Raw genomic sequence first — 25,293 nt, 5'->3', positions numbered from 1 at the left:
TGTGACTTTGATTTGTGTTTCCCTGATGATGAATGATGTTGAGCATCGTTTCATGTGCCTGTAGGCCATCTGGATGTCCTCTTTGGAGAAGTGTCTGTTTATGTCTTCTGTCCATTTCTTCACTGGGTTATTTGTTTTTTGGGTGTGGAGTTTGGTGAGTTCCTTGTAGATTTTGGATACTAGTCCTTTATCCGATATGTCATTTGCAACTATCCTTTCCCATTCTGTCGGTTGCCTATTAGTTTTCTTGATTGTTTCCTTTGCAGTGCAGAAGCTTTTTATCTTGATGAGGTCCCAATGGTTCATTTTTGGTTTCATTTTCCTTGCCTTTGGGGATGTGTCAAGTAGGAAATTGCTGCAGTTGAGGTCAAGGAGGTTGTTTCCTACTTTCTCCTCGAGGGTTTTGATGGTTTCCTGTCTCACATTCAGGTCGGATGCTTAACCTACTGAGCTACCCAGGTGCCCCACTTTTGCTTCTAATATCTTTGAATGCCTTTGCACTTAGGATAATGTTATCCTCATAGAATAAGTTAGTAAGCATTCTCTACTCTTCAGGTTTTTTTTGTAGAGTTTGAGTGGGATTGGCATTAATTCTTTTTTTAAAAAATAAATTTTATTTATTTATTTATTTTTGAGAGACAGAGAGAGACAGCATGAGCAGGGGAGGGTCAGAGAGAGAGGGAGACACAGAATCCGAAGCAGTCTTCAGGCTCTGAGCTAGCTGTCAGCACAGAGCCCAACGCAGGGCTCAAACCCGCAAATGTGAGATCATAACCTGAGTTGAAGCCGGACACTTAACCTACTGAGCCACCCAGGTGCCCCTCTTTTGTTTCTAATATCTTTGAATGCCTTTGCTCTTAGGATAATATTATCCTCATAGAATAAGTAAGTATTCTCTACTCTTCAGTTTTTCTGGTAGAGTTTGAGTGGGATTGGCATTAATTTTTTAAAGGATTTATAAAATTCACCAGTGAATCCACTGGGTTCAAGGACTTTAATTTGTTGGAAGATTTTTTGATTGCTGATTCAATCTCCTTACTAGTTTTAAGTCTAGTTTCTAATTTCTATTTTCTGGTGGTATTCTCTGGTTTTTTCTAGTCTTCGTTGCTTTTGGTCTTTGCCCTTACCCCCATCTTTTCACCCCTTAGAGAGTCCCCCTTAAAATTTCTTGCAGGGCTGGTTTAGTGATCATGAACTCCTTTAATTTTTGTTTGGGAAACTTTTTATTTCTCTTATTTTGAATGAGAGCCTTGCTGGATAAAGTATTCTTGGCTGCATATTTTTCTGATTCAGTACATTGAATATATCCTGCCACTCCTTTCTGACCTGCCAAGTTTCTGTAGATAGGTCTGCTGCAAACCCTTGCTGCTTTCATGATTCTTTCATTGCCTGGGTATTTTGTGAATTTGACTATGATATGCCTTGTTGATGGTCAGTTTTTGTTCAATCTTGTGGGAGTCCTATGTGCTTCCAGGATTTTGATGTCTGTGTCTTTTACCAGTTTAGGATCATTTTCCTCTATGATTTGCTCACATAACCCTTTTACCCCTATTTCTCTCTCTTCATTTTCTGAGACCCCTATGATTCTGATGTTGTTCCTTTTTAATGAGTCACTGATTCCTCTTATTTTTAAATCGTGCTCTTTTGTTTTACTTTCCCTCTTTTTCTGCTTCAGTATTCTCCATAAGTTTGTCCTCTATATCGCTGACTCACTGCTCTGTCTCATCCATCCTTGCCACCGTGGCATCCATTCGAGATTACAGCTCAGTTATAATATTTTTTATTTCATCCTATCTTTTACTTCTTTTATCTCCCTAGAGAGGGATTCTAATCTATTTTCAACCCTAGCTTGTATTCTTATGATCATGATTCTTTATTGTGGTTCAGACATCTTGCTTGCATCTGTGTTGGTTAAGTCCCTGGCTGACATTTCTTCTTGCTCTTTCTTTTGAGATGAATTCTTTCATTTTGTCATTTTGAAGGAAGAAAAGGAATTAATGAGGTAAAAAATATTTTAAATTAAAAAATTTAAAACAACACATACAAAGTAAAATCAAATAAATGATGCTAGATCCTAGGTCTGCTTTGCTCTGGTTATTGAAAGGAGCTTGATTGATTAGAGAAAAAAAATTAAAGAATTAAAAACAACACACAGGCACACACAAAATTTTAAACATGATGCTAGATCCTAGATGTGTTTTGGTCTGGTTATTGAAAGGAGCTTGATTGATTAAAGAAAAAAGGGGGGGGGGAAGAAAAGGAAAAAAGAAATAAAAAACAAAAAGAAAGCAAAAAAATTAAAAAGAAAACAGAAAATTGAATAAATGGGCCAGCGAACAGACTGAGATATGACTGATATTACATCGTTTTCCCCTAGAAGTCAAACGATGAAGCACTTTATAATCCCTAAACTAAAAAGGCAGATAGATTTGTGGTGTTCCTGAAGAGCGAGGTTGGCCCAGTTAAGCAGGGCTTAGTGTAACGGCCTCATTGTCCACTAGATGGTGCTGCTTAATTTACTGGGGTGGATTGTTGTGGCGCACGTAGGTGTGTTTGCACATGCGCAGGTGGGGTAAAAATGCTGTCACCCAGGTATGCAGGCTAGTATCAGAACTCTGTGTTCTTCCCCACTGGGAATTGCACTTGTCCTTTGTCTTCAGTTTCAGTCCATTCCCTGTTTTTGCACGTCCATAACCATGCCAGGTGGCACTTTGCTCCTGAGTTTTATCTAAGATGCAGCTATATTTCCCAACCCCTCACTTCTGAGGGACTGAGGCTTTGTCCCACTCAAATCCCCTGGGGGAGGGTATCTCTGAGCAGTGGCTGGGTGCCAGCTGCACCCAGGAATGCTAGTGAGACCTTGCTGCTGCCAATATCCAGAGACTTGTGGCTGGGTGCCAGCCTGCCCCAGAAAACATTCACGTGATTGTGTAGCAACAGCATTTCTGGGATTATGGAAAATCTTGCGTGGCCCGAGGACCTTCCTGGACCCACTCTTCTCCTGGGACTTCACCCTTCCCACCGGAGTACCACTAGGTATTTGAGCTGAGTTTCAGTCTCTGTGTTTTCCCTGTTTATAGAGTCTTAGTGGAATTTAAACCCTCTCCTTTCTCCTTTCTCCCTTTTTCAGTCTCTGTGGCTGTTTCCACCTTTTTTCCCCCACTTTCTCTCCAGCTGCTTTTTTGGGAGGTGCTTTTCCCGAACTCTTCCCCCCCACCTCCGTCTTCTGTCTGCACGCAAAAAGAACTCCCTCCCCTCACGTCTCCTTTCTCCCCCAGTTCACCTCTCTGCGCTGCGTGCCTTCTGAGTTCTGTGGTTTGGTTGTGCAGGTTGTTGTGTTAATCTTCAACATACTTACAGGTTTCCGACTTCTATCTATGGTTTAAACATATTATGAATTTCACCCATCATTTGGTTTTTTGCCTTTTGTATTAGAATTTAATATTCTCAAATAATACAACAAATGTAAACTACAAATGTGAATTCTCTCAGTCTCTTGACTTCAATTTTAAGGTACCATATGTTCAAGAGCTGCCACATTTTAAAACCTCTTTCAAAGAACACGGCACTGGGGCACCTGGCTCAGTCGGTGGTTAAGCATCTGACTTTGGCTTGGGTCATAAGCTCACTGCTTGTGAGTTTGAGCCCCATGTGAGGCTTTGTGCTAACAGCTCAGAGCTTGGAGCCTGCTTGGTATTCTTTCTCCCTCTCTCTCTGCACCTCCCCCACTCACTCTCTCAAAAATAAATAAACACTAAAGAAATTAAAAAAAGACATTGTACTTTCTACAGACATGTGAATGAATGCTTAGGATTCATACCAGTGCATTGGTATTTGCCTTGTAACAAAGTAGTTACGTTTCTGAATTTTTAGAAATAAAATTTGCCTCACTTGCCTGGTTTAGAACATTAGCCTATAGGTGGTATAACTAGAGGTCATGGTATCATGACAGATTTTGAAGGGAAAAATATCAAGGAAAAGATTCTACAGATTGCATTTCATTATAGAAAAGTGTGCAGGTCATGTAATCTTTTTTATAATAAACTATTTTTAAAAATTTTTAACGTTTATTTATTATTGAGAGAGAGAGAGACAGAGCATGAGCATGGGAGAGTCAGAGGGAAGGGGAGACAGAGAATCCAAAGCAGGCTCCAGGGTCTGAGCTGTCAGCACAGAGCCCAACACGGGGCTAGAACTCACAGACCGCGAGATCATGTCTTGGATGACGTTGGATGCTTAACCAATTGAGCCACCCAGGCACCTCTAGACTTTATCTTTTAAAGCAGTTCACAGCAAAACTGAGTGAACAGTGCAGAGAGCTCTTACTCCCACACATACATAGCCTCCAATATTATGAACATCCCTCAGCAGAGTAGTACATTTATCATACTTGATGAACTTATATTAACTTATCATGATCACACAAAGTCGTGGTGTACACTCAGGGTCTTCTTGGTATTTTACATTCTATGAGTTTTTATAAACATATTTTGATACATAGCTACCATTATAATATCATGCATAGTAACTTCACTGCCCTAAAAATCCTCTATGTTCTGCCTGTTCATTCCTCCCTCTCCTAATCCTTAGAAACCAGTGATCGTTTTACTGTCTTCATAGTTTTGCCTTTTCAAGGCTGTCATATAGTTGGAATCATACAGTATACAGCCTTTCAGATTAGCTTATTTCACTTACTAATATGCATTTAAGTTCCCTCCATGTCTATTGATGCCTTGATAGCTAATTTCTTTTTGACATTCAATACTATTCATTTTCTGGTACTATTCATTGTCTGGATGTATCCATTTACCTCCTGAAAGACATCTTAGTTCCTTCCATGTTTTGGCAATTATGAAGGAAGTTTTCAACTCATTTAGGTAAATACCAAGGAATACAGTTGCTAGGTATATGATAAGATTATGTTTACTTTTTAAAGAAACTGCCAGATTGTCTTTTTAAATGTCAGTACCATTTCCTATTCACACTATATCCTTGTCATCATTTGGATATTGGCCATTAATAAGTGTGTAGTAGTATCTTGTTTTGATTTGCAGTTCTTTGATGTCATAAGATGTGAAGCATCTTTTCATATGCTTAGCCGTCTGTATATTTTCCTTGGTGAAATGACTGTTCCAGTCTTTAGCCCATTTTTTAATTGGGTTGTTTTCTTATTGTTGAGTTTCAGGAGTTCTTTGTATATTTTTTGGATAATAGTCCTTTATCACATGTGTCTTTTGCAAATACACTATAGAAATACTACTGTCGTCAGTATGTTAGTTTGATCCTCATCTCTAAACTAAGTTGTTGTTAAGTGGTCTTTCTTCCTCCATTCTTTTCTCCATCAAATTTTTTCTCCACACTGATCATGTTATTATCTTGTTAATATATCTCAGTATACCAGGAAAAGTAGTCATAACTATTTCTTTTTCATTTACAAAAGGTGGGAGCAAAGAGAGCTTTATTATAGCTATGTGTAATACAGTTCACTGTATGTAGTTATATCCAGTATAGTTAATATTCAGTGTGAACAAGATCAACTCCATATATTCATCAGTTTTTCTTCTTCTGCAGATTGTACACAGGGGGAGGAAGCTTCTTGGTTTTATAGGCCACACTTCCTCTGGATGTGCTCTCTTTTGATATTACATATATTTTTTAAGTCATTGTAGGAATAATTTCTAGAAGAATAAAAGAATAGTTAAATTATTAGGAACTTTAACAAGAGTTTAGACATACATTTATGTTTTAAGTATATTTTGGTGTACAAATATAATAATCATAGTAATGCCACATCGTTTTTTAGCCTCGATGAGATGGGAAGGAATGGTCAGTGCTGTCACAGAATATTGTATGACAAAGTCCTTCCTGCTGAATAATCAACTTGATGAGACTACCATGGTTTCTTTTTCTTCAGTGAGCCCTGCATCCAGCATGGGGCTCGAACTCATGACCCCGGGATTAAGAGTTGTATGCTGTACTTACTGAGCCAGCCAGGTGCCCCATCATGGTCCCTTTTTGTCTTTATATATTTACCACACATCAGGTCTTGAATTTGGGAACTTTTACATAGGATATTGTTTTCTGAAGACTCAGAGAGGTTTTACTTAATACCATCCAGTTTCATCACTGTCACTAGAGTTGGAGTGTTTCTGTCTCTTCATCTTCTTACTTGTCTAGTAATTATGGAACATCTTCCTTTGCTAATGAACTTCTTTTTGCCATTATGGGCAGAAAATGAACATTTTTTAGTTCTCAGCACTTTTCAATGAAAGCTAAAAACGACGACAAATATGGTGTCCTCAATTCTCTTTTATGTTTTCTGAAAAGATGATGCAATACTTTGAGCAACACAATGAGAAAAAAGAACGGCAGTTTATTTATTATTGTACCATCCTACGCGATACCATCCTTCTAATTTTCTTATTATTTTAATTTTCTTTAGCATTACTAGGAATAGTTCATGAGTAGTAATGGAATGGTGTACAGGATAATGAAATGACTGAATGTTTCAAGGTATAGAAAAAATAATATCAGTGAGATTCCATAATATATCTTAGAATTATAAAAGAATCCAGTTAATCCATATGGTAATTACAAGATACAGTGGGTTTTATTCTTTTTTTTTTTTTTTCTTCAAGCAAACTTTCTCTTGGAAATTTGGAAGTCTTCCAAGAAAAAAATACTGATGAAATTGATTATCTTTACAAATAGATATATTCAAAAATTAGAAATTTGTCCTTTGGACCATTATATATATCAAGGCTTAAAAACCTTTAGTGATTCTGTTTTCTGTAAGATAATACCTAAAAATCCCTTGCATTACCTAGAAGTCTTGGTTATTTTTCAGCCTACTCCTCCACTTCTCTATTCTATATATGCCCCCTTTTTTAAGTTACATTGTATTATTATGAGTACTTAAGCTGCCATGCATTTTCATGCCTGCATGTATGTGGTTGGCAGAATTCTGAAATAGCCCCCTAAGATTCCTGGCTCCTAGTGTATACACTCCTCCTATTTCTTCAATGAAATCTAGGTACTACTCTGAAGGGATTTTGCATATGAAATTAGTAGACCTTGGGGCCCCTGGATGGTCAATCAGTTAAGCATCTGACTTTGGCACAGGTCATGATTTTATGGTTCATGAGTTTGTGCCCTACATTGGGCTCTGTGCTGATAAGTCAGAGCCTGGAGCCTGCTTTAGATTCTTGTCTCTCATTCTCTCTTCTCCTCTCCCCTCCTCCTCTCTCTGTCTCTCTCTTTCTCAAAAATGAATAAACATTAAAAAAAATTGTTTTAAGGCAGTAGACATTAAGTTAGGGAGATTATCTAGATGGCCCTAATCCTATTATGCAGGCCGTTTAGAAGCAGAATTTTCTGCAGCTGGTTGCAGAAAAGGAAGTCAGGGATACATGATCTAGCCTGGAAGAAAGCAGACATCCTTGTTTTTTTGTTTTTTGTTTTTTATTTTTATTTATTTATTTATTTATTTATTTATTTATTTATTTATTTATAAAGTTCTTAGTTTATTAATCCTCTCATGAAAAATCTGCACAATCACCAGAGATCCACAGCAGAATCTTTACTCCTTCTGTTGTCCAATCTCCAGCTCACTTTTTGCCAGCACCAACATTGGCTTTTGCGGTTCCCCTGACTTTCTTCATTCTGTTCTTGCGTTCCTTTTGCTGTTTTCTTGATGTCTTTTTCTTCTCATACAGGCCGTGTCTTGCAAGTCTATGTTTGGGTTCATTTTTCTTCGCATAATCCAAGGAATCATAAATCATGCCAAAGCCAGTTGTCTTGCCACCTCTGAAATGGGTTCTGAATCCAAATACAAAGATGATGTCTGGTGTGGTCTTGTACATTTTGGCTAGTTTTTCCTGAATTTCTGTCATAGGTACTGTTGCCTTTCCAGGGTGAAGGACATCAATGACCATCTGTTTCCACTGAAGTAGTCGGTTGGTCATGAACTTCCTGGTCCGGATAGTTACAGTGTCATTCCCGATGGCGGTGGCGCTTCAAGCAGCTGGGGAGGAAAAGAGGGTTTTTTGTTTTTTATTTATAGTTTATTGTCAAGTTGGTTCCCATATAACTCCTAGCGCTCTTCCCTACAAGTGCCCTCCTCCATGACCATCACCCCCTTCCACTCTCCCCCTCCCCCTTCAGCCCTCAGTTTTTTTTCATTATTCAAGAGTCTCTCATGATTTGCCTCCCTCCCTCTCTCTAGCACTTTTCCCCTCTTCCCCTCCCCGTGGTCCTCTGTTAAGTTTCTCCTTTTAGACCTATGAGTAAAAACATGATATCAGTCCTTCTCTGCCTGACTTATTTCACTAAGCATGACACCCTCGAGGTCCATCCACGTTGCTACGAATGGCCAGATTTCATTCTTTCTCATTGCCATGTAGTATTCCATTGTATATATAAACCACATCTTCTTGTTCCATTCATCAGTTGAGGGACATTTAGGTTCTTCCCATGATTTGGCTGTTGTTGACATTGCTGCTATGAACATTGGGGTACATGTGTCCCTATGCATCAGCACTTCTGTATCCCTTGGGTAAATCCCCAGCAGTGCTATTGCTGGGTCATAGGGGAGTTCTATTGATAGTTTTTTGAGGAACCTCCACACTGTTTTCCAGAGCGGCTGCACCAGTTTACATTCCCACCAACAGTGTAGGAGGGTGGCTGTTTCTCCACATCCTTGCCAGCATCTATAGTCTCCTGATTTGTTCATTCACTCTGACCAGCATGAGATGGTATCTCAGTGTAGTTTTGATTTGTATTTCCCTGATGATGAGTGACGCTGAGCATCATTTCATGTGTCTGTTGGCCATCTGGACGGACATCCATCTTGTAAACTGACTAGTGGGAGGGGTGGAGTTTGTGGTAAGGTATTGCAGGTGGCCTCTAGCTGCCAAGAGACATCATGGCCCATAGATAGCAGAAAAATGGGAGTAAGAGTCTTAAAGCCAGGCAGAGAAGGACAGAAACCATATGTTTGCACTCATAGGTCTAGCAGGAAAACAAGAGAGACCTAATGGAGAACCAGGGGGAACGGAGGAGGGAGAGAGAGTTGGGGAGAGAGAGGGATGTAAAACTTGAGAGACTATTGAATGCTGAGAATGAACTGAGGGTTGAGGGGGAGGAGGGAGGGGGGAAAAGAGGCGGTGGTGATGGAGGAGGGCACTTAAGGGGAAGAGCACTGGGTGTTGTATGGAAAACAATTTCACAATAAAATATTATGGAGAAAAAAAATAAAATAAATTATTCATTTCATCTTTCAAAAAAAAAAAGAGTCTTAAAGCAAATAGGAAATGAATTCTGGCAACAACCAGTGACCTTGGAATAAAACCCAGTTTCAGATGAGAAATGCAGTCCTGACAGACACCTTAATTTGAGCTTATGAGAGACCCTAAGCAAAAATCTAGTTGTGCTCTGACTGGACTTCTGATCTACAGAAACCAGGATAAAAAAAACTGGTGTTTTTATGCTACAACATGAATGACACTGGAAGACATTATGCTGAGGAAAATAAGACAGTCGCAAGAAGAAAATACTGTATCGCTCTCTCTATATGAGGTACCGAGAGTAGGCAAATGCATAGAGACAGAGTAGAAGAGGAGTTGCCAGGGACTGGGGGAAGAGGAAAAAGGAGTTATTTAAGGGGTATAATTTCAGTTTTGCAAGGTAAGTAGAGTTTTGGAGATTGGTTGCACAATAATGTGAATGTTCTTAACACTACTGAACTATACGCTTAAAAATGGTTAAGATAATACATTTTATGTATATTTTATCACAATTTTTAAAAGTGGGTATTAGGGACACCTGGGGGGCTCAGTTGGTTAAGCCTCTGACTTAGGCTCAGGCCACGATCTCATGGTGCTGATAGTGTGGAGCCTGCTTGGATTCTCCCCCTCTCTTTCTGCCCCTTCCCCCAAGAGCATGCTCACTCTCTCCCTCTCTCTCTCAAAGTAAATAAATAAACTTAAAATCAATAAAATGTGGGCATCATTTTAAGTCATTAAGTTTGTGAGTAATTTGTTATGCATCAGTCAAGTTCATAGTTTTGTGTCTGTTTGAAATCCACTCTCTCACCTTATTATCCAGAAATTCTATGCACTATATCCGGCTCAAAGGTTATTAATCTTAAACTCTTTTAAGCCATCCTTAACCCTCAGGCAGAGTTAGTCACTCTTTGGCTTAGCCTCATAGATCTATAATAGCACTTACTACATTACATTTTAAGCATTGGTGCGAGGGTTCGGGGCGCTTCTACACTAGATTGTGAAGTAGTGTTTTTCCTAGAGCTTTTGATCTTCAGGATTTACAGCAACAGGTTTACAGTAAATTCAGGTTGACAGTACCCGAAAGTATAACTTTTAGGAAACCTTGTAGAGATTGCTTCTTACTCGTTTTCTTCTCTCAGCCTGCATTCTACCAAGATTCTGGTATACAGGCATACAGACTGCATTATAGTTTACTTTAATTATTAGCCTTTTAACAGAGGATAGAATGCAAGTCACATATTCCCCCCACCCCATTTTTTTGCTTGCAATTAATTTTGTCAGGTAAGGAATGGAACATATAGATGAGTAGATTTATTCATTCCTAGTTCATCCAGATTTACTAACCCAAAACTTCTTGACTCTAAAGTAGCAAAACTGATCAAATTCAAACATTTTAACATATGATCATTTCAGACACTGATTAACTAACTATCCTGCCCAGTCAGCAGACATTCAGAATTCATGTTTTAGAGAGCGAATAATTTGTTCCATACATAAATAACCACTGTTTTCATTTCAAGAGATTTCAACCAAGTAGATTGTTGTGAGGAAATGTAGGAGTTATTCCTGAAATTCCATTTTATTTGAAATTTTTACATTGTAAATATTGTATACTTTTACCAGAATGTATCAGTAAATGACTACTGTGGGATCCGTAGTGCAGCTCTAACACTTCCGGAGTCCTCAGACACATTTGTGAGAGGGAGTGCTCCTAGTCAGAGAGGCCTGTGGGACTTTTCATTTCCATTTAGATAGCCAGCAGCCACAAGGGATCTTACTTTCACTCGGGATGGTATTTCTCCATATTCTTCCTTATGCTTTACTGACTGCTTCTATATTTGTTGCAAATTTGAACCTGAAATATAACCCAGTCCCTTGAGGTGAAGATGCTGAGTCAGATATCACCAAATAGCTAGAGTTCAATAGGTATTTCTATTTTTGGCTTTCTTACATTTTACTTTTGAATACAGCAAAAATTAAGGATATGCCCATTTTTACTATAAAAGTTGTAGAAAACACTCCTACTTTGTTTTTCTTTTTTATTTCTGTTTAAAAAGAACTAGGGGTGCCTGGATGGCTTAGTCAGTTAAGCATCCAGATTCTGGATTTCATCTCAGGTCATGATCTCATACTTTGTGAGATCGAGCCCCATATTGGCCACTACACTGACAACACAGAGCGTGCTTGGGATTTTTTCTCTCTCTCTCTCTCTGCTGCTCCTCCTCTGCTCGCTCACACATGGTGTCTCATTCTCTCTCTCTCCCGCTCTCTCTCTCTCTCTCTCTCTCTCTCTCTCACGCGCCCACACACACGCTCTCTCTCTCTCTCAAAATAAATAAACTTAAAAAACATGAAAGGAATTGTACTTTATTTCTAACATGTGCTATCTATAAATAGGCACATATAGACTGGATAAAAGAAAGTAAATATTACTTTAATATTAGTACCTCATGAAATGAATAGTGAAGAATCCTCCTCAAATGGAAAATATGACAGGCTTTACTTATGAAATAAATCATGTGAAAAAGATTACAAAAGATGGTAGTCTGTTTAGGCAGACCTAGTAAAAGCATTAAGACTTGAGTACTGGCTATTAAAGTGAGTAAATGGCAATATTATAAAGTTAAACACGTGCCAAAAAACATTTTCCAGAGGACGGGGGTTGTAACAGTACCATTAATGAGGGCAAAGAGGTCTTAATGCAATTTGCACTTTCTAAAGTTTCAAAACGAGGCTTTGAGTTAGAGCATTATTAATGTGCGGACATCTGGAACTGTGTAAAAGCTATGGACATTGAGCAAATGCATAATTTCCCCACTAGGTTGCATTCTAACTTATTGCCTCCCTAGTGAGATATGATTTAAGAAGCTTGAAAAAGTAATATAACAATATCTATCTAAAGCATAAACATTCCAAAGTGTCTTTTAATTTGTGAGATCTGACTAAAAAAAAAAGTGAAGTTACCAAATCTAAGTGATGTGAACTTCAGTTAATAGATTGTCTGTATGTGAATATTGTTTGCTCTTTATAAGCTAAGTAAAGTATTTTCCAACAGAGATGGCTCTGTGAGTGTTCTTTCCTCTAAGTTATTTGATTTTTAGGTGCCTAGTTGGGATACTTAAGAGATTTAAAACTCAACTGAGTAATGTGTGTCTTTAGTTATCTGTATGATTTCTCTGGCAAGGGGTGGGAAGTAATTAAGATGTATAAATGTGTGATTTGAGTATTGCCTGCAGTGAGAATGGAAAAGCTGTATATCTAAATAATTTTGTTATCTAAAACTGAAAATTTGCTATAGACCATTTTCATCAAAATAATCAGTATGTGTTTGCTGTTTGCTGTAGAGCTACTCCATGTGCGCGTAGCCACTGTACCATCTTCAACAGAAGGCTTTTAAGATACTTTTTTAAAACCTCCACTGAAGAGATTAAAATAAACATTATGTTCTCTGAAAATATTGTCTCACAATTATCAAATTCCCTCTTTTTCACAGTGTTCCTTGTCTTTCTTACCTAAACTAAAATCTATGTATACCCAGAGGACATGTTATTTCTTCTTTAACCCTTACATGTTGTGACTATGTTTCCTCTGTTAACTCAGGTTTGATATCCTATTTACTTTCCATTGCTTTTTCTAAAGCTTTACTTCTCCATTTTTTCTGAAGGATGGAAGGAAGGAAAGAAGGAGGGTGGGAGAAAGGGAGGGACATGGGGGAGAGAGATATAAAGAGAAAGAAAAAAACTCACCAAAAACGTTCTAGTCTCTGAGCTCATGCCTTTTAATTGACATATATCGCCCTTTCCCTTCATCTTTATCAACATCTGACAAATCACTTAAATACTCTTCCTTTATTAAGGACGTTGGCACTAGATTGCACAGAATTTTTTCCTCCTTCTTACACCCCTCTCTGACCTTCCATTATTTTGGACCTTCCTATTTTCATTCATTTATTAAATTCATTCAACAACAAATACTTATTGAGTACTTTCTTTGTGTCAGGTACTGTTCTAGGCACTGGACAATCAACTGAGCAAAACAAACAAACCTCCTTATACTTACAGAGGTTATATTCCAGAGGCAAAAGAAGAAAGTAAACCAGACACATAGTAAAGATAAACTAATATATTGAATGGTGTCATGGACTAGATGTTTATGTCTCCCCCCAACCCCCAAATTCATATATTGAATGAAGTCCTAATTCCTGTATTTGGAGATGGGGTCTCTAAGGAAGTAATTAAGGTTAAATAAGGTCATAAGGGTGGGCCCTTGATCCAGTAGTATTAGTGTCCTTATAAGAATAGATACCAGAAATCTTGCTCTCTTCTCTGCAATGTGAGCAGAGGAAAAGTGATGTGATGACTCAGTGAGTTGTATGTCTGCAAGCCTAGAAGAAAGCTTCACCAGGAACTGTGTCAGCCAGCACCTTAATATTCAGCCTCCCAGCATCCAGAACTCTGAGAAATAAGTTTCTGTTTAAGCCATCCTGTCTGTAGTATTTTTTCCCAGCTTTATTGAGATATTGTTGATATAACCTATGTAAATTGTTGACATCCCCATCAATGTGATGATTTGATTCCACATATCTATTGCAAAATGATTATGTGGTATTTTCTTATGGTAGCCTGATGGATTAGTATAGCTAGTGATAAATGCTATGTAGAAAAATAATGCAAAAAGGGAAAAATGAGACTCCTGGGAGAGTAGAGAAAGGTGGTTTACAATTTTAAGTGGATGGTTCTAGAAGGCCTGTCAGAGGTAGCATAAAGGCTTAAAAGGAGGAGAGGAAGCAAGCCATTGTGATCAGGGAAGAATGATAGAGGGAACTTTGAGGTGGAGAGTGGTTTGATCAACAAGAAGGCTACTGTGGCTGAAGTAGAGTGGAAGTGAGGTGAGAGGAGTAGTAGGACATGATCAGAGAAGTAGCTACGGTAACATCATGCCACAGTCAGGATCTAGGTTTTATCTAAATGCAGAGGGAAGCCACTGGAGGCTTTAGACCTAATTTTAAATGGATTACACTGGCTGCTATATAGAAAATGGACTGTCGGGAGCTTAGGAAGAAGCAGGGTAGGAATCTACTATAACAACTTATATGATAGATGGTGGCTTGGGCCGCTTTGGTAGCAGTGTTTGGAGTCAAGATATGATTTGAAAGTATTGCCGGCAGAATTTGCTGATGAATTGGATGTGCAGTGTGATAGGAGGGAGGTTTTCTTGCTGGGCTTTTTTCTTTATTTGTACTCTACTGCTAGTGAGTCACATCTGTGTTCATTCTTTAAGTTACATCTGTTGTCTTTGTTTCCTGATTTCACATTCAATTCTCACCTCTCCTCTACCACATTCTAAACAGAAAGCTCACTTCTTGTGTCCTCCTTTCATTAATTTGCTATAATACACTTTTACTTCTGACGCCAGATGTGTGGTTGTCTTACATAGTTTAACTTAATTCCACCACTGTCTAGAGGCAACATCAGACTACAGTTTAACTTAATTCTGACACTTTCTGCCTAGAGACAGAGCATCAGATTCCCTAGGTGAAAGGTTTAATTCCACCAGATTGTCCCCACTCTGACACCAATCTTAGGTCCAGATTGTTAACTTGTGTTTCTGACTGACTGACTGTAAGTTGGAGGTACCCACCACTCCCTCCTCAGATTCGATTAATTTGCTAGAGTGGTTTATAGAACTCAGAGAAAGATCAGCTTATGTATACCAGTTTATTATAAAGAATATAAAGGATACAGATGAATAGCCAGATGAAGAGGTATATGAGGTGAGGTCTAGAAAGGTCCCGAACACAGGAGCTTCTGTTCACATGGATCTGGGGTATACCACCCTGCAGTGTAGATACATTCACCAACCTAGAAGCTCTCTGAACTCCACCTTTTTGGGTTTAATGCAGGCTTTATTACATAGGCATGGTTGATTAAATCATTGGCTGCTCTCAATTGATTCATCTTCTAGCCCCTCTTCCCTCCCTAGAAGTTGGAGGTAGAGGCTGAAAGTGCCAACCCTCTGATCAAATGGTTGGTCCTCCCCGCCCTTCCCTCCCGCCTCTGGCAACCAGTAGCCATCTTTAGGTTACCTAGGGACTATCCAGAAGTCATCTAATTAACATATACTCAGATGTGGTTGAAGAGGCTGGCTATGAATACATAATTTCACCTTTTGACTCTGGAGCTATTTCAATAACTGGAGCAAAAGATACCCTCTACAGCTCTTATTCTTAGGAAATTCTAGGGTTTTAGGAGCTGTGTGCCAGGAACAGGGATACAAACCAAAATATATATTTCTTATTATAAATCACAGCATCACTCACACCCATATATTGAATGGACAGATAAACATATCAATATGAGTATCTCAAAGGCAACAAAGTTGTGATCTTTCCTCCCAATCTTGGTCCTTCTCCAGTATTGCCTTTATGAGTGAATGGTACTTCAATCTATATTTGGACTATCATATAATCAGGGTCATCTATGAACCTTTCCTCCCCTTTCCTGTCATATCCAATCTTATATTTCATTTTAAATTTTAAATATTTTTATAATTTGCTTACTTTTCTTTCTTTACAGTATAATTTTCAAAAAGGCGATATCATGACACATGTAAATATAAACAATTCATTCGAAGAATTTAATTTATTGATTAATGTTAAAGAGTTTATTCAGTTTATTGCTTAATGAGGGAATGAGTATGATGTTAGGCTGATGAGAGTATTTAAAGAATTATAAACTTACAGGCCACTTACAGGACTACAACAGTGAGTTCAAGAAAGTACACTTCCCTATATAATCCTTGGGTGGGCCTTTGCCTTCATATGAAGTGTATAAAACATGTACATTTTATTTTGGTTTAAAAAATGTTTTTTAATAGTTTGTTTATTTTTGAGACAGAGCACAAGTGGGGGAGGGTCAGAGAGAGAGGGTGACACAGAATCTGAAGCAGGCCCCAGGCTCTGGAGCTAGCTGTCAGCACAGAACCCGACGCAGAGCTGGAACCCACGAACCATGAGATCATGACCTGAGCCGAAGCCGGACGTTTAACCAACTGAGCCACCCAGATGCCCCTAAACATGCACATTGCAAATAATAAAATTGACGTTGGCATATGCACCACCAACTTAAGAAGTAGAATGTTACTCTTAACAATAGAAGAACACACGTACCCCTTCACAATCATATCCTTTCATCCCAAGGGATAATCGTTTTACATTTTAAAAAATAGTATGTGTATGTGTGTATATGTGTGTGTACATGCTTAAATAATATATTGGTTTTGAACTTGAATGAAATCATTTATATGATATCTATAATTTGCTTTGTCTTTTAAAGTTTATTTATTTTGAGAGAGAGAGAAGGCATGCACATTAGTGGGTGAAGGGTAGAGGGGGAGAGGGAGAATACCAAGCAGGCTGTCAACACAGAGCCCATCGCAGGGCTCGATCTCATCAACAGCGAGATCACAACCTGAGCCAAAACCAAGAGTCAGATGCTTAACCCACTGAGCCACCTCTGTACAGAGCATCTCTCTGTAATTTTTATAGATTTGTGTTGATCTTTGTTGATACACATGTTACTGATTTATTCATTTACACTCCTGTGTAGTATTTGTTTTTGTGTTTGTGTGGGGTTTTTTTTCAATTTTTAAAATAGTGGTGAAAAGCATATAACATATGGTTTGCTGTTTAACCATTTTTTAAAGTTTATTATTTTGAGAGAGAGAGATTGTTTTGGAGTTATAGGATTTCTTTGTATTTTCTGGATATTAATCTCTTACCAGATAAATGAGTTGTAAATATTTTCTTCTGTGGATTACCTTTTTACCTTCTTGATAGTATCCTTTGAGGCACACAAGTTTTTAAATCTAGATGAAGTTGAATATATCTATATTTTTCTTTTGTTCACTGTACTTTTGATGTCATATCTAAAAATTCATTTTTAGGGGCGTGTGGGTGGCTCAATCAGTTAGGCCTCTGACTTTGGCTCAGGTCATGATCTCACTTTCTTGGTTCAAGCCCCACATCGGGCTCTGTGCTTACAGCTCAGAGCCTGGAACTTGTTTCTAATTCTGTCTCCCTCTCTCTCTGCCCCTCCCCGCTCATGCTCTGTCTCTCTCTGTCTCAAAAATAAGTAAAACATTTAAAAAAATGTAAAAAAAGAATTCATTTTTAAATCCTTTTTTTTTTTTTCATTTGTTAAAAGATTCTCACCATTGAATGGTCTTAGTATTCTGGTGGAAAATCAACTGACCATGTATGTGTTGCTTATTTCTAGCCTCTCTGTTCTATTCCATTGGTCTATATGTATCTGTCCTTAGGCCTGTGTCCCACTGTTTGATTTGATTATGATTACTTTGTATTAAGTTTTTGAAATTAGGAAATGTGAATCCTCCAATTTTTTTTAAGATTCCATGTGAATTTTAAGAGTTTTGTATTTCTGGGAGAATAAGTTGAGATTTTGGTAGGGATTGCACTGAATATAAATCACTTTGGAGAAGGTAGTATTGTCATGTTAACAATATCAAGTCTTCTAGTCCATGAACATGGTATGTTTTTTCATTTATATATTTATGTGTCTGTAATTTCTTTCAACAGTGTTTTCTAGTTTTCAGTATACAAGTCTTTCACCCTTTGTTTAAGTTAATTCTTTTTTTCAAGTTTATTTATTTTTGAGAGAGACAGATACAGCATGAGCGGGAGAAGGGCAGAGAGAGAGAGAGAGAAAGAGATAATTTCAAGCAGGCTCCATGCCATCAGCACAGAGCTAGATGCGGGGCTCAAACTCCTGAAACCATGAGATCATGACCTGAGCCAAAACCAAGAGTCGGACACTTAACCAACCCACTGAGCCACCCCGGAGCCCCTAGTTAAACTTAAGAAGTATTTTATTCTTTTTGATGCTACTGTGTATGTGCTGCTAAAGAAAGCACTCTTTTTGATGCTATTGTAAATGGAATTGTTTTCTTCATTTCTTTTTATAGTTGTTTACTGTTAGTGTATAGAAATAAAGCCAATTTTTGCATGTTGATTTTATAACCTGCAACTTGGCTGATTTCATTTATTAGCTATAACAGGGTTTTGGGGTGGGGTGGGGGGTTGAGTGTTGATGTGTGTTCTTTCTACATATAAGACCATGTCATCTGTGAACAGAGATAGTTTTACTTCTTTTCCAATTTGAATACCCTTTCTTTCTTTTTTTGCCTATTGCACTGTTTAATAGAAGTGGAGAAGTTGGGGGCATCCTTATCTTGTTTCTGATTTTAGGGGGAAAGCTTTGGGTTATTTATCATTGAGTATGATGTTGGGTATTCATAAAAGTTAGCTTTTCATAAAAGACCTTTGATATGTTTGGGAAATTCTCTTTGATTCCTAGTTAGAATGTTTTTATCATGAAACATTAAATTTTGTCAAGTGCTTTTATACACCAATTGAAATGATCATGTGTATTTTTTTCCTCCATTCTGTTAGTGTAGTGCATTACATTGATTTTTCTGTGTTGAACAACATTTGCATTCCAGGAGTGATTCCCAACTGGTCATGATATATAATACTTTTAATATGTTGCTAAATTTTGCTTGCTAGTATTTGTTGAGGATTTTTACATTACTATTTATAAGGGATACTGGTCTGTAGCTTTCTTTGCTTGTGGTATATTTGTCTGCGTTTACTATCAGGATAATGCTGTCCTCTAGAATGAGTCAGAACGTGTTCTCTCCAGTTTTTTGGGAGAGTGAGGAGGATTGAGATTAATTCTTTATTATATATATATATATATACATATATACATATATATTTAAATTTCTAAGTTTATAAAAATAAATATATTAATTCTTCTTTAAATGTTTGATGGATTTCTCCAGTGAAGCTATCTGATCCAGAGCTTTTTCTTTAGGAAGTTTTTGATTATTGATTCAGTCTCCTTATTTGTTACAGATCTATTTAGATTTCCCTTTATTAATGATTCAGTTTTATAGATCATGTGTTTCTAAGAATTTATTCATTATGTCTAAATTATCCATTTTGGTGTTATGTCCATAGTATTGTGTTATAATCCTTTTTATTTCTGTGAAATTGGTTGTTATGTCTTTACTTTCTTTCATAGTTTTAGTCATTTTATTCTCCCTTTTTTCTCAATCTATCAAAGATTTGTCAATTTTGTTTATCTTCAAAGAACCAACTTTCATTTTTCTAGTTTTTCTATTCTCTATTTCATTTTTTATTTACTCTTTATTTTTTCATTTTCTTCTTCTAGTGTTTGGCTTAATTTGCTATTCTTTTTCTAGTTTCTTAAGATGTATAGTTAAGTTTAATTTGAGCTCTTTTTAATGTATGTGTTTATGGTTATAAATATCCTTCATAGCACTGTTTCACTGTATCTCATAAGTTTTGGTATGTTTGCATTTTTGTTTTCATGGGTCTGAAGATATTTTCTAATTCCCTTTGTGATTTCTGATTTCTAGTTTGATCCAGTGGTTGTTTAAGAGTATACTATTTACAGGTACCTGGGTGGCTCAGTTGGTTGAGCCTCAGACTTTGGCTCCGGTCATGATCTCGCAGTTAGTGAGTTCGAGCTCTGTGTCAGGCTCTATGCTCACAGCTTGGAGCCAGGGGCCTGCTTCAAATTCTGTGTCTCCCTCTCTCTCTTCCCTTTCCCCACTTGTGATCTGTCTGTCTTTCTCCCTCTCTCTCTTAAAAATAAACATTTAAAAAGATTATAGTAGTATATTACTTAATCACCACATATGTGTGAATTTTTCAATTTTCCTTTCTTTTATATTATTTTGTTAAATTTTATTTTAGAAAGAAAGCTTAAGCAGGGAAAAGGAACAGAGGGAGAGAGAGAGTCTTATGCATGTTCCATGCTCAGTGCGGAGCCTAATGTGGAGCTCAACCCCACAACTGTGAGATCATGACCTGGACAGAAATCAAGAGTTGGACACTCAAGAGCCACCCAGGCACCCCTCAATTTTCCTTCTGTTACTGATTTCTAGTTTCATTTTATGATTGTCCAAAAAATTACTCAGTCTTTTTAAAACTTATTATGACTTCCACTGTGACCTAACCTATGGTCTCTCCTGGAGGGTGTTCCACACGTACTTGAAAAGAATGTGTGTTCCTACTTCATTGAATGGAATGTTCTCTATATATCTGTTAGGTCAATTCGTTTTTAGTGTGTTTCAAGTCCTCTTTTTTTTCTTTACTGACCTGTGTGATTGTTTTGTTGATTATTGAAATTGGAGTATTGAAGTCTACTGTTAGTGTAGAGCTGTTTATTTCTCTATTCTATAAGGTTTTGTTTCATACGTTTTGGTGCTCTGCTTTTAGGCATTTATATTTTTATAGTCCCGTCTTCATGAGTTGACACTTATTTCTATATATAATATCTTTTTCTCTTTAACAGTTAGTCACTTAAAAGTCATTTTTTATGGTTTTGTGTTGCTGTCTAGCATCCTTTTTTTTTTTTTAATGTTTATTTATTCTTGAGAGAGACAGAGTATAGGCATGGGAGGAGTAGAGAGAGAGGGAAACACAGAATCTGAAGCAGGCTCCAGGCTCTGTCAGCACAGAGCCCAGCGCAGGGCTTAAACCTATAAACCATGAGATTGTGACCTGAGCCAAAGTTGGTCACTTAACGGACTGAGCCACCCAGGTACCCTGTTATCTAGCATCTTTATTTCAACTTGAAGAACTCTCTGTAACATGTCTTATAAGGCGAATCTAGGGGCAATGAAACAAACTTCCTCCATTTTTGTTATTCTGGGGAATTCTTTATCTCACCTTCATGTTTTACTGGATATTTTGTCCTTGGTTGGTTGGTTTTTTTTCTTTCAACGTTTCATATATATCATTCTACTTCTAGCCTACAAGATTTCTGCTGAGAAATCCACTCATAGTTTTATGAGAGGTTTTGTTTTGCTTTTGCTGCTTTCAAAATTCTCTTTGTCTCTTACTTTTGATACATTTATTTATAATGTATCTCAGTGTGACCTTCTTTGTTTTCATCCTATTTGGTGTCTGTTGGCTTCTTGAAGCTGGATGTCCATTCCTCATCCCCTTCCCCAATTTGGGAAATTTTTGGCTATTCTTTAAATAAACTTTGTACCCCCTTCTCATTTTTTTTTCTTCCTCTAGGAGTCCCATATGTGTATATTTGTCTGCTTAATGGTGTCCTGTAAATACCATAGGCTTTAGTCATGGTTTTTCATTCTTTTTTACTTCTTCAACTATGTAATTTTAAATGACCTGTCTTTAGGTTCACTGATTGTTTATTTTGATTGATCAAATCTGCTGTTGAATCTCTTAAGTGAATTTTTCAGTTACTCTATTTCTCAGCTCCAAAATTTCTGTTTGGTTCTATTTGGTAATTTCTCTTTTAAAATTCTCATTTTATTTATATATCATGTTCCTGAGCTTATTTAGCATCTTTATAATGGTTATTCTGAATTCTTTGTCAGGTAATTCATAACTTCCATTTCTTTATGGTTGATTCCTGGGGTTTATTTATTATAAATAATAAATTTATTATAAATTTATCATTATTTCTTTATTCCTGGTTCCTTTATATCCATCCATTTGCAAAAAAAGTCTTTTATGGACTGGCTTTGTAGCTACAGACTCTGGGGGAAGCCCCAACCTTTCCTATGGATGTTTCCTACGTATAGATCCCTAATTAGAGGGATTTTCCCATTTTTTCCCAAGAACTCACCATTTCTTCTTCCCTCTGGTTTTTGTCTATGATACTACAGGTTCTGTGGAGTGCTGTAAGCCACCCAGGTCTCTCGTTTTCAGCAGCCTTTAGCGTTTGTCAGGTCCCATCAGCTCTCTGAGTCAGTCAAGACAGAAACCAGCCCCTTGAGGCAGCATGGCTTCCTGCCCCAAACTGGAATGTACACATAGTCCCCTCTTCTCCCCATCCAGAGTAGAGACCACCAAGCTGTACTGGTCTGTCTACTATACTGCCAGTCCTCTGGAGTGGCATCAAGCTTCCCTGCTCTCTTTTGTTCTCAGTGGTCCCCTGTCATCTAGAGTACGCTGGGTTCTGTCAGTGCCCTGAGTCATGTGACACAGAAACCACCAGTCCTTCAGGTAGCTTCCAGAAAAAATGCAACATTGAATATATCGTCCAACTGTTTTCTTTCCCTTGAGAAACTGGGAGTTGGAGATTTTCTCCCCTTAATTAAGACTTGAGCCAGTGAGGAGAGACTGTGCTGAGTGAGTACATGCTAGCCTAAACTTCAGCCTTTGTGCTCAGTGGCCCCCAACCCAGCACCATTTCCAATCAGTGCTTAGATTTAGGCAGGACAGAAACCAGTGCCCTGAGTAGCCCCTTAATAGTCTGTACAATGGATGTATGTTTCAGTTTTCTCTTTCCCTCCTTTGGGAAAAGCCAGGATTTGGAAGTTTTCCCTGACTCACACCATGCTGAGCTGGGGAGAGGGACTAAGGCAAGCGGTGCCACAAAGTTTTCTACCTTCTTCTTTGCAGCTGGTTTCACAGTCCTCAAGTGGCAAGAGCCACTTAACTGTTTTCCAGATTTCTCACAAAAGTAATTGGTCCAGGTATTGTTGTTGAATCGATGTTTCCATGAGGGCAAGGGGAGTTTGTCGATACATTCTTTATTGAATTTTAAAAGCGGAGATGTGAGTAGATGATGTGATAAAATTTGTGTTTTGAAAATATTCTCTGGCTGAAGTGTAGCAACCTAAGAGTGATAGATAAGGAATAGGAAATCCAGTTAGGAGATGTTGAAGTAGTTTTTCAAGAGATTTTAATAGCTTTTACTGGGGTGGTGATTTTAGATATGGAGAGATAGAAGACAAATTCAGAGGGTTTGTAATAGATTGCATATGGCAATGAGGAGGAGAGGGGAGGAGGAAAGGGAAGGATGGAGTCCCTGAGTAGTGTTCTAGCAGACAGCTCAGTGAATGATGATATCCTTTATTGAAATAACCAGCATTAGAATGTTATAAATTTGGTCTTATATGAGACATTTCAGGTGCTGTTGAGGTCTAACTTGTGAATTTGACTAGAGTGTTGGGCACGTGAATATAGCATATAGAGGAGCAACCTGTAGATCAGATTTTGTAGTTTCAGGCCATATTGATTCTGCATCTTTAAGAATGTAACATTCTGTCACTGAAATGTAAGTGCCATGAAGGTAGGTACCTTTTCTATGAGGTTGCCTCTTTATCCTTAGATTTTTTTTATGTTTCTGCCACCTTGTAGAAGCTAAATATGTTTATTGTTTATCTCCTTATTTTTATCCTTCATCCCCACTCCCTGTTATTACAAAAAACTTGTAAAAGAAATATATCTTCATTTTCACAATCGTTATATAATATTTCATATTTATATGAGCACATGTAATATATGAGTTATAAAGTATATTAATAAAATGAAAACATCAAAGACTTAAGAACTAAATATTACATTTAAAGTTATGAGGATGTCCCTTCTCAATCCCATCCTTTGCCTACCCCTATGGAGTTAATAATTGTCCTGAAGTTTGTGATTATCATTTTTTAAAAATGGTTTTACCACATTCATATATATTCCACAATACATACATATTCCTAAACAATGTTATTTAATTTTGCTTTTTTTTGAACTTTAAAAAACATCGATTGGTGTTGTATATAATTTTCTGCCATTTGCTTGTTTTCATTAATACACAGTAGAAGCTATTTTTATTGCTTATTATAATCCATTGTATGAATATGAAACAGTTTATATATTACCTTTAATCAATATTTTTATTATTTCTGGTCTTTTTCTTTTTATGTTTTGCTGCTTAATGCTGCTATTGACATTTTGTAGAAATTGATAAACTGATTTTTTTTAAATAGTTTATTGTCAAATTGGTTTCCGAGATGTTGATTTTAAGATTTATATGGAAAAGACAGGATAGCTAAGATGTTTTAATATTTTTTTCCATTTTGTTTCCCTCTTGAACCTAGAAATTGTATGGAAAATTTTTTTTCTTATTACTATGTCAATAAATTTTATTTTGTTGTGGTATAGAATATCTTTCTGTTAATTTTCATTTCCAGTGAATCTGTATGATTCCAGATTTTTGAAATTTATTGCTATGTTCTTTGTGACTTTACATATATTGTTCCATGTTTGAAAAGAATCATTAATTTCCATTTAGCACTAAGTTCTTTACACATATTAGAGCAAGGTTGATTCTTACAAACTTTAATCTTCTGTATCCTTACTAATTTTGTCCAATTCATCTATAGGTAGTTAAAGGAGGTATGTTGAAATCCTCCGTAGTATTTAGGCAATTGATCAGTTTATCCTTGTAGTTCATGTTAGCTTTTCTTTTCTATATTTTGAAACTGTGTTTCAAGTGCATAGAGACTCATGACTGGGGCACCTGGCTGGCTCAGTCCATTAAGCATTTGACTCTCGGTTTTAGCTCAGATCATGATCTCATGCTATGTTGGGCTCTGGATTGGTAGCACAGAGCCTACTTGGGATTCTCTCTTTCCTTCTCTTTCTGCCCCTCCCCTGCTCACACTCTCTCTGTCTTTCTCAAAATAAATAAATAAACTTAAAAAAAAGATTCAAGACTTACATCTTTTTAGTGGACACACTTTTTAAGTATGTGGAATGTATATCTTATTTATTAGAAGACATTTTACTTTTTTTTAAAATAGTTTATTGTCAAATTGGTTTCCATACAACACCCAGTGCTCTTCCCCACAAGTGCCCTCCTCCATCACCACCACCTCTTTTCCCCCCTCCCCCTTCCCCTTCAACCCTCAGTTCATTTTCAGCAGTCATTAGTCTTTCAAGTTTTGCATCCCTCTCTCTCCCCAATTCTCTTTCCCTCTTCCCCTCCCCCTGGTCCTCCATTAGGTTTCTCCTGGTCTCCTGCTAGACCTGTGAGTGCAAACATATGGTATCTGTCCTTCTCCGCCTGACTTATTTTGCTTAGCATGACACCCTCAAGGTCCATCCACTCTGCTACAAATGGCCAGATTTCGTTCTTTCTCATTGCCA

The 25,293-nt window shown here is 37.4% G+C and overlaps 1 protein-coding gene and 1 pseudogene across 1 annotated transcript in view; one reads left to right on the top strand and one right to left on the bottom strand.

Moving 5' to 3' along the window:
• BRIP1 (BRCA1 interacting protein C-terminal helicase 1) overlaps positions 1-25,293 on the top strand; it is a 177,006-nt gene that overhangs the window by 82,851 nt on the left and 68,862 nt on the right. The gene's annotated exons all lie outside the window — the stretch shown is intronic.
• On the bottom strand, positions 7,512-10,468 carry LOC115282615 (annotated as a pseudogene).

This window comes from Suricata suricatta, chromosome 17, assembly GCF_006229205.1.
Source record: "Suricata suricatta isolate VVHF042 chromosome 17, meerkat_22Aug2017_6uvM2_HiC, whole genome shotgun sequence".
In the NCBI taxonomy this organism is placed as follows: Eukaryota; Metazoa; Chordata; class Mammalia; order Carnivora; family Herpestidae; genus Suricata; species Suricata suricatta.
Note: the sequence above shows the minus strand (reverse complement) of the source record. Positions and strands in the feature narration are given on the sequence as shown.